Source organism: Polypterus senegalus, chromosome 16 (assembly GCF_016835505.1).
Source record: "Polypterus senegalus isolate Bchr_013 chromosome 16, ASM1683550v1, whole genome shotgun sequence".
Lineage (NCBI taxonomy): Eukaryota > Metazoa > Chordata > Cladistia > Polypteriformes > Polypteridae > Polypterus > Polypterus senegalus.
The window spans coordinates 24266149-24282126 of NC_053169.1; the positions used below are offsets into that span (position 1 = coordinate 24266149).

Consider the following 15978-nt stretch of genomic DNA (forward strand, 5'->3'; position numbering starts at 1 on the left):
ATTTTAATGGGTGGAATGCATAGTTGACACAATGGGAAGAGCACCAGGTTCTTGGTGCTAAAGTCCATTCCGGGCACGGTTTCTTTGTCACATTCAAAATACGTAGAGAGGGTAAATTGATTGTCATCTGTAAGTTCGTATTTGACTAATAAACGGACGCGCCCTCCGTTGTCCCTGCTGCCACAGGTTGTCACAGATATTCTCTGAAACTACGCAAATGCTTGGAATAAGCCGGTTCAGAAATGTGATGGGTGGAAATCATACAAAGAAAGGCAGATCCAACAGGTCTTGAGATTTACTTAAGGTACAGGGAAAAAAGTAAAACATTTTCTCATTCTCTCATTAAATCAAAAAATTAAAATTCCTTGAGAAAGCCCGGAAAACGCTGTCACTGTTTGTTAATTGGCAATCGGGGTGTAGGTATGAATGTGGCTGTGTGCCTCAGGCGGAACTTGTGACCCATTCAGAATGGTTCATACTGTCTGTCCAGTCAGTGTGAATCTGGACTCATATAAGTGGATTGGAAAATGGTTTGGAGAGGTTGCTGGTTTGACAACAACATACCTTGACATATTTTACAACTGTTTTAAGATTGGCCAACCATTTTTTTTTTCTATATGCTCTTGCCATGTCACCCTATTTATCAGATTCACACATCTTGTCAGTGCCATCATTAACTCTGCTTTCCTCTCATCTTGATCTGTGTCAAAAATGACAAACATTCAGCAGAGTATTGTCTACTTACAGCTTTTACAGCCTTGTTACGTATAACCCTTATACGGTACATGCATTTTACAAATGATAAGAGACTGTTTGGTATGCCAACCTTGTTTGATTACCTAATAGCTTAAGCATCCTAATATCCAGATATTTATAAAAGCCTTAAGTGTGTCTGCTTCAATTCATGGCTTGGTACTTTTTTGTAGATTACTCCACTCTACTCATTCACCATGTATCTTTTCATACTTACACTACAAATGTTTCCCTTGAGGTAGTGGGTCTCCTTTCGTAGTCAAAGTGGCAGACAAGGCCCAGGACTTTTTGAAAACACATTTTATACTCGTGCCTGTTAGAATGAATCAGTCTACCTCATCTTCTCTGATCAGTGCCATATAAGAAGATAAACTTTCCCAATTTCTTCAGAACCACTCTGTAACTGATATAGGAGTTTAATCTTGCTACGTTAACATCCAACATTCTCTCACACATTTTCACAAAAGGTAACTAAACTACCCAGTAGAAGATTTCAGTTTTACTGACGTTCTGATAATGTGAAAAAAAAATGACTGAAATGAAAAACAAATTTCATAAATACAGGAAAAGGCTGTATTTGTCATTTTTCTATTATGAGCAGCAACTAAATGAAAAGCAAACTTTCTGAAAGACTGACATGGTTTATTTCTTATTCTAATTCCACTACTGCTCCCTCCCATCTGCATCTCTAATTTGTATATCTGGTGCCACAGGCTGACTGCAAGTGATGCAAATCTTTATTACAAAGCACTTAACATAAAGGTTTCACACTCACAGGTGTGCTAACAAAAGTGAGCAACACCATAGCACAATAGTGATTGAAGGTGAAAGAGCACATTCAGAGTTGCTGAACTCATTTGCCTGTCATAATATTGTAAAGTGCCACATTAAAAGATACAGTGGTGTGAAAAACTATTTGCCCCCTTCCTGAATTCTCATTCTTTTGCATGTTTGTCACACAAAATGTTTCTGATCATCAAACACATTTAACCATAAGTCAAATATAACACAAGTAAACACAAAATGCAGTTTTTAAATGATGGTTTTTATTATTTAGGGAGAAAAAAAAATCCAAACCTACATGGCCCTGTGTGAAAAAGGAACTGCCCCCTGAACCTAATAACTGGTTGGGCCACCCTTAGCAGCAATAACTGCAATCAAGCGTTTGTGATAACTTGCGATGAGTCTTTTACAGCGCTCTGGAGGAATTTTGGCCCACTCATCTTTGCAGAATTGTTGTAATTCAGCTTTATTTGAGGGTTTCTAGCATGAACCGCCTTTTTAAGGTCATGCCATAGCATCTCAATTGGATTCAGGTCAGGACTTTGACTAGGCCACTCCAAAGTCTTCATTTTGTTTTTCTTCAGCCATTCAGAGGTGGATTTGCTGGTGTGTTTTGGGTCATTGTCCGTTGCAGCACCCAAGATCGCTTCAGCTTGAGTTGACGAACAGATGGCCGGACATTCTCCTTCAGGATTTTTTGGTAGACCGTAGAATTCATGGTTCCATCTATCACAGCAAGCCTTCCAGGTCCTGAAGCAGCAAAACAACCCCAGACCATCACACTACCACCACCATATTTTACTGTTGGTATGATGTTCTTTTTCTGAAATGCTGTGTTCCTTTTATGCCAGATGTAACGGGACATTTGCCTTCCAAAAAGTTCAACTTTTGTCTCATCAGTCCACAAGGTATTTTCCCAAAAGTCTTGGCAATCATTGAGATGTTTCTTAGCAAAATTGAGACGAGCCCTAATGTTCTTTTTGCTTAACAGTGGTTTGCGTCTTGGAAATCTGCCATGCAGGCCGTTTTGCCCAGTCTCTTTCTTATGGTGGAGTCATGAACACTGACCTTAATTGAGGCAAGTGAGGCCTGCAGTTCTTTAGACGTTGTCCTGGGGTCTTTGTGACCTCTCGGATGAGTCGTCTCTGCGCTTTGGGGTAATTTTGGTCGGCCGGCCACTCATGGGAAGGTTCACCACTGTTCCATGTTTTTGCCATTTGTGGATAATGGCTCTCACTGTGGTTTGCTGGAGTCCCAAAGCTTTAGAAATGGCTTTATAACCTTTACCAGACTGATAGATCTCAATTACTTCTGTTCTCATTTGTTCCTGAATTTCTTTGGATCTTGGCATGATGTCTAGCTTCTGAGGTGCTTTTGGTCTACTTCTCTGTGTCAGGCAGCTCCTATTGAAGTGATTTCTTGATTGAAACAGGTGTGGCAGTAATCAGGCCTGGGGTGGCTACGGAAATTGAACTCAGGTGTGATACACCACAGTTAGGTTATTTTTAACAAGGGGCAATTACTTTTTCACACAGGGCCATGTAGGTTTGGATTTTTTCTCCTAAATAATAAAACCATCATTTTAAAAACTGCATTTTGTGTTTACTTGTGTTATATTTGACTAATGGTTAAATGTGTTTGATGATCAGAAACATTTTGTGTGACAAACATGCAAAAGAATCAGAAATCAGGAAGGGGGCAAATAGTTTTTCACACCACTGTATGTCACAGGTAAGACAAAAATGAAACTCTCTCATGAATCTTCAGGTTCAAGTGAGAGGTGCCTGTGGTTTTTTGAAATTTTTTTTTTTTAATTTCTTTTTCATAATTTGAATACCCGAGTATTCCACTGCCTTGAATGAATCGAGAATTAAATTGGGTTTATTACTGACATGTCGGCTTGTCAATTTATGTTCTCCATTTTGATCAAAGTTTAAAAATGTGTATTGAAACTCTTTGGATCTCATGATCAGACAGACAGACAGAATCTTTATAGTGGGCAACAACAAACTCTTTAGCCCCCTTTGCTGCTTCACTTCAGCCCACAAAGCCAGAAATGTTCAGCACCCCAGTTTAAAATACTTTTCCCCCAAACTCATTGTTAGAGTATCACTATGATGCTGTTTTTTTCCTCCTCCAACCATATTCTGATTATAAAAATTAATACCTGCCTTTAATGACTATTTTTTGTTTATAGTTGCCTGTTTAGTTTCATTTTGCAATCGTGGGCAGTTTGCAGTATGCAGCCATTTTAAGCTCATCTCCTTGGGTAGGTGCTAGAAGGTTTTATTCACATAAACATCACGTCTCGGGTATCATTTCTTCACAGCGGCTTTCAGGTTGTTGAATTTTCATCGGTAGTCTATTTATAAAGCTTGCACTCTTTCTGTCCTAGTACGTTTTATGACAATGCTTGTGTTATGCTGGTTGTGTATTGTGTGGCATTCTACTGCATGTACGAGGTGTGGCAGAAAAGTAATGAGACTGGCAACACTGCAAGTGATCTGGCAACGCTGCGCTGTTGTCCTTGATAGAGCACGTGTATCAGTACCCTCTCATAGCTCAGTGCGAGTTTCAACTCCTTCCGTTAACTATGTGATTTTTGTGACTGCTATTAGCGAAGTTGTGTTTTTGGTTGTGCGTCACGCAAAATGGAGCAGCGGAATTTGGAGCAACGTTGTGCCATTAAATTTTGTGTTAAGCTTGGAGAATCGGCAAGTGTGACGTTTGAAAAGCTAAAACAGGCCTATGGGGAACATTCTTTATCCCGAGCTCAAGTTTTTCAGGGAGGCCTTCAACTTCGAAAACCAATGAAAACATCGAATGTGTGAACACTCTTGTGAGATCAGACCGTCGTTTAACATTAAGAATGTTGAGTGAACAATTAAATTTGAACAGATTTACCGTTCATCAAATTTTGACTGAACATTTGCGCATGCGAAAGGTCTGTGCCAAAATGGTGCCGAAAAACCTCACAATTGAGCAGAAGGACAATCGAAAAAACGCCTTCCTGTGGTTCCCCAGCCCCTTTATTCACCTGACCTCAGTCCGTGTGACTTTTTCCTTTTTCCTAAACTGAAAGATGTCCTCAAAGGACGTCATTTCGGGACTTTAGAAAACATCCAAAAGAGTGTAACGGACATGCTGAAGACCATACCGGTTGAAGACTTCCAGTGCTGCTACCAACAGTGGGAACAACGTCTCCATCGGTGTGTAGCTGCCCAAGGGAACTACTTTGAAGGGGATAACATTGATGTTTGAAAAAAATAAAAACTGGTAAATAAAAAATCAGTCTCATTACTTTTCTGCCACACCTCGTAATGCACTCCAACTTGTTAATGCTGATTAAAAAAATACGCAACTGTTCTGTTGTTGTCTGTAAAGGGAACTATGGTGGCATTAACTATGCTGTTTCACCTCATAACATGCTATTGGACTTTTAAAGGTTGTGGTCCTGTTAGCTGTATGATCTTATGACGGTACTGCTGTGCCATAACTTAAAAATATAAGATAATTATCCTATCGTATAATAATAAATAGTTAAAATAATATTCATCAAAACAGCATGTATTTCCTTGGCAATGCATTGTGTGTTTTGCTTGGCTGATTTTGGTGCCATTTTAGAGATGAATGATGCTGAAGGATTGAGCAAATAAGGAATGGGCACAGTCTGCACAGACCATCCCAAACTTCAAAGCAAAATCAGTTCAAAGTCTTGTGTTTGCACAGCAGTTTACAGTTTGGGAAGATGCGACAGAGCGATTAGAAGGAATAAACAATAGTTCAGGCTCCAATTTATTGTCTTTTGTACACAGTGCGATGACATTCTTACACAGACTAGCGATATTAGTAGAATATCAGCACTTGGCCTTACTAAAAAGAAATACATCTCTAAATGGGACTCTTTCTATGCATGTTGTCCCCATATCTGTGGAGAACCCCTCTGACCTTTAATTGTATTAAGCGGGCTTGAGAATGTTAGTTGATGTTATTGTATGTTGTTAAGGTTACTTATATTTGACCTAAAATATATATATATTAGAACTTTGAAGATCAAATAATTTTACTTATGGCACTTCATGTTTGACAGAGCCTTTCTTACAGGCCTAAATTTGAAATGTCCATCTTAGGCTTCTAAGCAGTTCAAAAATACTCATGTTGGCTGCTTGTTTTTTTATTGAGGATTTCACTTTATTTCTGTAGTTATTATTTTTCAATCTTAAATTTAAATAGAATTCTAAATTGAATATAATAATACATAAAGCAATCAGTCAGATATTTGAGAGAGAATATGAAGTATACAATCAAACAAACATTACAAAGAAATTCATACTTGTTTGTTGTTTTATAAAGACTAAGCATAGGCTGGAAAAGCACCATTGATGAAAACAGACTGTAAACTATTCTAGCTGTTTCTGAACCAAATGAAGAAAGTCGAAAAACCTCAAGTGAAGATGGTGAACCAGTGAATGCAATTTCATTAGCCCTCATTGCATGGTGGTCTGCGGCTGCTAATGTTTGGCTCCCTAAAAGTAAAAGTGGTGACAGCGTCAGTGAGTTGGAACCAAAGCAAACAAGACTGTATTGACTAACCTGTATAAATCAGGTCGAAACACCTTAACTATTGTAAAGGAAAGTAAATTTCATTCTGCTTAGCATGTTGGGCCTTAAATTACTTGTCGGTTAGTCTTTGGTACATACAGTGAGACAAAAGTATTTTCTGGAGTGAAGAGAATCTGTGGAATGGTGAGGATGCAGGGAGTAGAGTTGGCAAAGGTGGATGAGTTTAAATACTTGGGATCAACAGTACAGAGTAATGGGATTGTGGAAGAGAAGTGAAAAAGAGAGTGCAGGCAGAGTCGAATGGGTGGAGAAGAGTGTCAGGAGTAATTTGTGACAGACGAGTATCAGCAAGAGTGAGAGGGAAGGTCTACAGGACGGTAGTGAGACCAGCTATGTTATATGGGTTGGAGACGGTGGCACTGACCAGAAATTAGGAGACAGAGCTGGAGGTGGCAGAGTTAAAGATGCTAAGATTTGCATTGGACATGACGAGGATGGATAGGATTAGGAATGAGTACATTAGAAGGTCAGCTCAAGTTGGACACTTGGGAGACAAAGTCAGTGAGACGTGATTGCATTGGTTTGGACATGTGCAGAGGAGAGATGCTGTGTATATTTTGAGAAGAATGTTAAGGATAGTGCTGCCAGGGAAGAGGAAAAGAGGAAGGCCTAAGTGAAGTTTTATGGATGTGGTGAGAGAGGACATGCAGGTGATGAGTGTAACAGAACAAGATGCAGAAGACAGGACGATATGGAAGAAGATGATCCGCTGTGGCGATGCCTAATGGGAGCAGCCAAAAGAAGAAGAAGAAGAAGTGAGCTACCTTAAAGAGGCATCTGATGCAACTGTGGGCACAGAGTTCAGAGTAAAGGTGAAGCCATTGCCAGGATGACAGACATTGTGTTCAGTAGCAAATAGACAGTATCATACTGAGACAAAACTCAAAATCAGAATGACATATTACAGAGATCAAAAGCACAAAAATCTCACCATTAGTCCATTCATGGTTGCAAGGCTAAACAGTGTTTTGGCAGCATTACTGTGCCAGTCCAGCACATGGCAAAATCATATGCACACTTTTTAATATGGGACTAATTTAGAGCTGGCAGTTAACCTCACATGCCCATTTGTGCATTGTGTGAGAGAAAGACTGGAGTATCACGAGACAAAAACAAGCGGACGCAGGAACATATTGCAAACTGCATATAGAAAGTGTCCAGACCTGTTTGTTTGGATTCAAAGTCAGTGCTCTGGTGCTGTAAGCCATTGTAGTTCCAGATAAAAACAAAAGAAGATGCAGTAACAAGATACTGTGGACGTTAAACATACAATCACAAGTTAGAAAGAACAGCTTGTTCAAATAGTAAGTGAACTGGTTTGATGGATCTTGGGTAATGAAAATGCCACACCAAAAAACATACTGTAGCTTGCAGTAGGGAATGTGGGGAAAAAAATCCATCCCAAGCTATATAAATACATTAATATAATTGCCAAATTGGATTTTTTTTTTAATGTGTGCTTTATTTTTTAACCAAGTTGTGTGGAATTCAATGCAAAAAAAATGAAATTAAGGGCATACCATAGAACATTATCCTGGACAAAAAACAATTAAATGTCCCAAATGGTTTACACTATAATTTCTCTACTGGTTAGGCTGGTTGGCTACATTGTCCTTTTGTGGCTTGTGTGTTAATGGGCTCTGTGAGGAACTGATGTCCTTGTTCTGCTTGGTTCTTGCTGTATAGCCAGTGTGGCCCCACTCTGATAGTGTACTGGACAATCTAGTCCAATTACTGAATGAATGAATATCTTATTGTACTAAACATACTTAATTTGTTTTAATTTAATAAGAATCCTACCTGTAAAACAAAAAAAGTAAATTTTAAAAAAGGAACCAAAGGTTTTGTCTTTTTCTTGAAAACAGTTAATCTAATTCAGGAACCTTAAGTATAATCCAGTAGCACCATGGCAGGAACATTGGATAGAATACCAATCCATCGCAGGACCCCCTCTCTCTCACTGGGCTAAGTCAGCGGTCCAATCAGCCATTTTGGGTACAGATGGGGAATACTGAAGAAAATCCCGCACAGACATACCAAGAATGGACGGACTCCATGTTGACAATAACCAGTCTCGTATATGAATCCAGACTTTCAACGCACCCAACCTTAAATCAAGACTGTTTTTTTTTTTTTTTTAAATAAACGAAGAACTCACTTAGAAAGGCAGTAAATAATAATATTAAGATCTTAAATAAGGCAACACTTTTGTGCAGTCGCCAGTTTCCACAAGGCATGTATTTTTGGAATGGCCATTTTGCGCTGAGAATATTCTAAAAACTAGCTTTACATTTTATTTCCTGTATGACAATGTTTATGTTAGACAGTTTCCTGTTTCTGATTGCATTTTTACTTTGTCGTATACGAAGTATAAGGAAAGTATTGTAGTCATCCAAAGATTTGATGTTGAGAGTTTGATGAATCTTGATGTTTTAGACCTCCCTGACTTTCTCGTATACGAAGTATTGGGAAAGTATTGGAATCCTCCAAAAATTCAGTTTCAAGATTTTAATAAATCTTGACGTTTTAGACCTCCCTGAGTCCAAAAATAATATTTTTGGAATTATGTTTGTGTGTGTGTGTGTGTGTGTGTGTATATATGTAAACACAATAACTTGAGTACGCTTTCCAAATTTTGCATACTTGCAACTTTTTGTCTATTTTCCGTTAACCGGAAGTGGTACTTTAACTTTAATTCATGTAGTTGTAGAGTCTGATTTACTTTACTTTTATAATAATTGTTCAATTTATTATTAATTTGTTGTTGATGGTTCTTTAATGTACACAATATAAAAATCTAATCATTGTCTTGCGGTTTACTCCTCAAATATCTATCCCCATATCTGAATATACATGAAAGTCTAGGGGAGACCACTCCCGATTTTACTTATTTTGTGCCAGTCATTTTTTTTTTGTTTCTCTTTGAAGGTTTTTGGCCATAAGTGTGAACAACAAAGATGTACTAGGTATTCTTTATATTTGACTTTTTTTTCCTATATTAAACTGTAGGTTGTAAGGCTATATTGTATATTGTGTGGTTATCCTGGACACATTCCCTTTTGTTTACTGTTTCATATTCTTCCATTGTATTAAATACTGTATAAGTGAAAAAGTGCAAGCAAGATTAACATTGTATTTATTATATACTGCTCAAAAGAATTAAAGGAACACTTTTTAATCAGAGTATAGCATAAAGTCAATGAAACTTATGGGATATTAATCTGGTCAGTTAAGTAGCAGAGGGGGTTGTTAATCAGTTTCAGCTGCTGTGGTGTTAATGAAATTAACAACAGATGCACTAGAGGGGCAACAACGAGATGACCCCCAAAACAGGAATGGTTTAACAGGTGGAGGCCACTGACATTTTTCCCTCCTCATCTTTTCTGACTGTTTCTTCACTAGTTTTGCATTTGGCTACAGTCAGTGTCACTACTGGTAGCATGAGGCGATACCTGGACCCTACAGAGGTTGCACAGGTAGTCCAACTTCTCCAGGATGGCACATCAACACGTGTCATTGCCAGAAGGTTTGCTGTGTCTCCCTGCACAGTCTCAAGGGCATGGAGGAGATTCTAGGAGACAAGCAGTTACTCTAGGAGAGCTGGAGAGGGCCATAGAAGGTCCATAACGCATCAGCAGGACCAGTATCTGCTCCTTTGGGCAAGGAGGAACAGGATGAGCACTGCCAGAGCCCTACAAAATGACCTCCAGCAGGCCACTGGTGTGAATGTCTCTGACCAAACCACCAGAAAGACTTCATGAGGGTGACCCAAGGGCCCCATGTCCTCTAATGGGCCCTGAGCTCACTGCCCAGCAGCATGCAGCTCGATTGGCATTCGTCATAGAATACCAGAATTGGCAGATGCACCACTGGTGCCCTGTGCTTTTTACAGATGAGAGCAGGTTCACCCTGAGCACGTTACAGAAGTGAAAGGGTCTGGAGAAGCCATTATGCTGCCTGTAACATTATTCAGCATGAGCAGTTTGGTGGTGGGTTAATGATTGTCTGGGGAGGCATCTCCATGGAGGGTCACACAGACCGCTACAGGCTTGACAAAGGCACCTTGGCTGCCATTAGGTATCAGGGTGAAATCCTTGGACCCATTGTCAGACCCTATGGTGGTACAGTGGCTCCTGGTGCACGACAATTCCTGGCCTCATGTGGTGAGAGTATGCAGGCAGTTCCTGGAGGATGAAGGAATTGATACCATTGACTGGCCACCACACTTTCCTGACCTAAATCCAATAGAACACCTCTGGGACATTATGTTTTGGTCCATCCAATGCCACCAGGTTGCACCTCAGACTGTCCAGGAGCTCAGTGATGCCCTGGTCCAGATCTGGGAGGAGATCCCCCACAACACCATCTGTCATCTCATTAGAAGCATGCACCAATGTTGTCAGGCATGAATACAAGAACACAGGGGCCATACAAAGTGCTGCGTACAATTTTGAGTTGCTGCAATTACATTTTGGCAAAATGGACTAGCCTGCCACATAATTTTTTCACTCTGATTTTTGGGGCGTCTTTGAATTCAGGGCTCTGTAGGTTGATCATTTTCATTTCCATCAAACGATGTGGCATCCTTTCGTTCCTAACACATTACCCAGTCTATATCAGTATAGATATCCAGGAGGATTTCTTTTTCCCATTGAGATCTGATGTGTTTTCAAAGTGTTCCTTTAATTTTTTTGAGCAGTTTATATAGCCAAAAAGCATGGAACTCAAACATTCAGTAAGCATGTAGATACATTGTGTCCATCAAAAAATTGCTAATTTCTAGAAACGTAGCTTAATAAACTGCTTTCTAATGAGAAGCCCCCAGTGTGCAGGTGATAAAAATACAACAAAGTGTTAGTTCTAGCAAGTCGGTGTATCCCCCTGCATTATTTTTGCTGCTCAGTGGGGTCACTTTTACTCACAGGCAGCTAAGAATAATTAAGACTGTGTGTCCTACTACTGCTTGAGACTGCTGTACTCCCCTCGGCTTTACAAGGTACTTCTGCAGCCAGATATCATTTGCCTCCTCATTTAGTTGTCCAAATCATATGAGAACAACATGTGGCAACCTTACTGTGTCGCTCAGATAGGCACAAATGCAGAGATTTAGTGGGCTTTTTAAATCGTCTATGCAGAAGAGAAATGTGTAAAGAAAAAAACAGAATTGTGACAACAGACATGTGTCTTCATATCTATTGACTTTCTGATCATGTGACTTGAGAAACTGTAAAACTAGATGCCGAGTTAAAAAAAAAATAAAACAAAATAGAACTTTGACTTTTAGATAAACAGAGATGCCTGCTCTATACTAAGTCTGTGAACACTTTGGAATTGTTTGAATACTGTATCTATGTAAATTTGACCAGATCTTCATCTAAGTCATACATAGAGATAAAGAGAACACTTCTTCTCTGTTTGTTTTTTTGTTTTTTTTTTTTGCATTTCTTACTTATTTCTTCCTGGCTGCTTCATCTGTAGCTTGTCTAGATCTTTAGTTTAGTTTTGGTCTACACAGTATGAGGGGCCGCTGGGATATCCCCATAATGGAAGGACTGGGAGAGATAGTGTGCTCAGGGCATTATCTCCCCCAGAGTGCTAGATGCTTAGAATTAAGGCCAAAAAGTTCTATCTTGGTCTCATCAGACCAGAGAATCTTATTTCTCACCATCTCAGAGTCCTTCAGGTATCTTTTAGCAAACTCCAAGATAGAACTTTTTGGCCTTAATTCTAAGCAGTATGTGTGGAGACAACCAGGCACTGCTCATCACTTGTCCAATACAGTCCCCACAGTGAAGCATGGCGGTGGCAGCATCATGCTGTGGGGGTGTTTTTCAGCTGCAGGGACAGGACGACTGGTTGCAATCGATGGAAAGATGAATGCGGCCAAGTACAGGGATATCCTGGACAAAAACCTTCTCCAGAGTGCTAAGGACCTCAGACTGGGCCGAAGGTTTACCTTCCAACAAGACAATGACCCTAAGCCCACAGCTAAAATACCGAAGGAGTGGATTCACAACAACTCTGTGACTGTTCTTGAATGGCCCAGCCAGAGCCCTGACTTAAACCCAATTGAGCATCTCTGGAGAGACCTAAAATGGCTGTCCACCAACGTTTACCATCCAACCTGACAGAACTGGAGAGGATCTGCAAGGAGGAATGGCAGAGGATCCCCAAATCCAGGTGTGAAAAACTTGTTGCATCTTTCCCAAGAAGACTCATGGCTGTATTAGCTCAAAAGGGTGCTTCTACTAAATACTGAGCAAAGGGTCTGAATACTTAGGACCATTGATATTTCAGTTTTTCTTTTTTAATAAATCTGCAACAATTTCAAAAATTCTTTTTTTTGTCTGTCAATATGGGGTGCTGTGTGTACATTACTGAGGAAAAAAATTAATTTAAATGATTTTAGCAAATGGCTGCAATATAACAAAGAGTGAAAAATTGAAGGGGGTCTGAATACTTTCCGTACCCACTGTACTTCATCTTTTTTTTTAAAAATCTGACTTGTACATGTTAATTGAAATATTAGTTAGTAGCACATTTTCCAGAACATCAGTTTTATTACTCAAAACCAGCAGAGGATTTATCACTCCATAATTTTGGCTATGTACAACAACACTCTGTTTTGTCTGCATGTACATAATTTTGGTGACAGTCTCCGTTACGCTCATGCCTGTGTGAAACGTATGATATAATGTAGAGGTTAAACATTTTCCCCTCACCTACACCCCCTGCACTTGACTTTACAGGTTCAGCGTTTCTAGAATCTGTCCACCTCAAGTTTGAGCAGAAGCAACATCCTGTACAATTTGACAGTTGTCAAGTGGAATATGAAGTACAGTGATTTGAAAAGTTATTGTAATGGTAAACAAGGGGGCGACTATCTAACCAGTATCAAACACCTCAACCATTTATAGGGTCCTGTGTGTCAGAACCTGTCAAGGCAGCAACATACATTCCTGAATGATTTGCTGGTCCATTGCAGGATATCCTCACTGGCTCATATAGGCCTTAAACATTAGGACCTTTTGACTAAAAGTTTATTAATGTGTTGTAACAGTAACATGTAGCATGTGATAATAATAAGAAATGAAACCCATTTTGGAGAGGAAAACGCTTACTAGTGTCCTCAACATGGCCGTTGTGGCAATGTTCGAATTTAACCATGCAAAGGAAATGTCTTCAAAAACCACCACTTTATTTGATAGACTGAGAGATGTGGTAAAATTAGTTGTGTGACTAAGATTTAGAGCCCCTGACACAGATAATCTTTAGTCTTGTTACTTTGCCTTCACATTTCTTCTTCTTTTTTTTTGACTCCGGGCTGATAGAGGAAGCCAGATGTTGTCTTGTGACTTGTTTGTTGATTTCTGGCCAATTTGCTTTTTTATAATGTAGTTGTATGAAACTGTTTCTTCACACATATGTTAATTTTTTGTTGTTTTTGTTCTCTGTGACATTTGGGAGGTGGTGCTGACTATGCTTCATATATGACATATGCTGTTTATTTCCACCTATTCTTAGGCCCACTTTCTTTCCCTGTTGAGATGTGGCACAGTAACAAGCTGATGTGCAGACACATAGTGTTTTCCCCAGCAGGTAATTGCAGTGTGCCTTTGATGTTCTCTCAATCTTCTGATGGAAGTAATGCTTACAGTATCTTCTTTAGGAGGCATCCTTGCAGTCCAGCCTATTTGGAAAGTAAATGACACACTGTTCAGGCTGAAAGAGTTGATTGTAGGCCCATACATTTTTGTTCTTGGTCTGCTTTTTTCAGTTTTAGCAAGTAAAAAGTATTTGTCATTAATAATTTAAATAAGCACAGGCCATCAAAAAAGTTAATTTTTGATAAAAAAAAAAAAAAATTTTATGAATATATAAGATGTTTAAAATTGTACCTATATGGTCCTCATGCAGTTATTTAAAGAAATCATATCAAATAACCTTTTAAAGGAGACTTAGAAAATATTTTTCATAACAAGGTTTTGATATATGAAAATGTCTCTTTAATTATATGCATTTGGTTGTTTAAAAAAATAGTTGATGAACAGTCTGTAACATACATCTTCTGTGTGTATGTTAACTTTGAATTAAAGAAAACCATCAAAATGCAGAAATGCAATCAAGAAACCAAGCAACATAACTAGTTTACAGCCTAAACCTAAAGATGGTGTTTGCCAGATTATCTTAAGGTTTGTTCCTGAGGCCATGAGGTTGCTGGAAAGGGGTGTGTGGCGCTCACGATATCTATGCAAAAGGACGAAGGTCCAAGTCTTTAGAGTCCTGGTGCTTCCTGTCTTGCTATATGGTTGTGAGACATGGACGCTATCCAGTGACCTAACGAAAACTGGACTCCTTCAGTACCGTGGCTCTCTGGAAAATCCTTGGGTACCACTGGTTTGACTTTGTGTCGAATGAGCAGTTGCTCATGGAGTCCCGAATGAGGCACATTACCTGCATTATGAGGGAGCATCAGTTACAGCACTATGGCCATGTGGCATGTTTCCCCGAGGGTGATCCGGCTTGTAAGATCCTCATTGTTGGCCACCTGAGTGGCTGGACGAGGCCAAGGGGGGTTGCCCACGTAACACCTGGCTGCGGCAGATAGAAGGCCGTTTCTGGAGGGTGGGACTGGACCGCGTGTCTGCCTGGGTGGTTGCCAACCAGGACCCTGAGTTGTTTCGTTGTGTAGTGGGTGCGGCAACACAACAGTGCATGCTCCCCAACTTGACCTGACTTGTTCCTTTCATTAATGGCACACTCTCTGACACCCTGCTAATAAAAATAAAAGCATTTCATGGTTAAGTGTTTAGTTTATTTTGCTGCTTATAACAGCATGCATAAAGTAACATTTTTGAGCAGTGCTAAATCCATTTTAAGGTCCTCAAGGGGCTAAACTTATCTTGGCAACACTGGATGAAATGTAGGAAGCAGCTCTGGACAGGGCACCAGTTCATCACAAGGAACCCAGTCATGCAGTGTACTGTAAGCTAGTGTGCCAGTGTGATGCCCACATATGTAACAAGTACTGCAGAATTCATATCCACACTAACACTCTCAAAAGGAAATTAGAAGTAGTACCGACACACAGAGGTAGCATTACAAACATTGAATAAAAAAAAAAACTGTTAAAATAGTATATAACTAGAAGGAAATTATCCAAATAATTAACATAATACATTTTACATTTATTTGCTTAAGCAGACGGTTTTATCCAAAAGTGGCAAACAATCGAGTAACATTAGACTAGGGCCTGGAAAGACAAGAATTTTGATCACATTCCTGCGTTTGATATTCCACAGAAATAGGTGGAAGATTATACATTTGAAGTGAGAGCCAAGTATGTTCTCTATACTGTTATACTGTTTATCTTTCTAAATGATAATGAGTAAAAGAAAATCTCTATTTGACAGGATCTTTTAAAAAAGAAATTTTCAACTGTCTTGCAGTCTTGTTTGATGCTTTCTGTCAGATGTTGTGCAGCCCACTACTTTTTTTATATGACAGTTTACCTTATTATGCTTTTTTCCCTCATTTTTATTGTCTTTGGTTATAGTTGCTTTGTAGAGCTTAACTTACACAGTCCCAGCCTGTTCTCCGTAGACACTCCCTATACTATACAGAGTCTAAATAAACTAGGTATCTCTTCTAAGAAATATGCACACTTTTCATTAGAACTCCATCCCATCAAAAGCTAATGGACTTCCAAACAATGAAATGTACTAACACATAAACAGATTGAAAACAGGGTTGTTCCTTGGTAAATGCTCCACAAATGGTGAACTGGAAGAAAACAAATCAAAAGTACCCACTCGAGGA

General features: G+C 39.3%; 1 protein-coding gene across 1 annotated transcript in view; it reads left to right on the plus strand.

Moving 5' to 3' along the window:
- slc17a5 (solute carrier family 17 member 5) overlaps nt 1-15978 on the plus strand; it is a 43844-nt gene that overhangs the window by 985 nt on the left and 26881 nt on the right.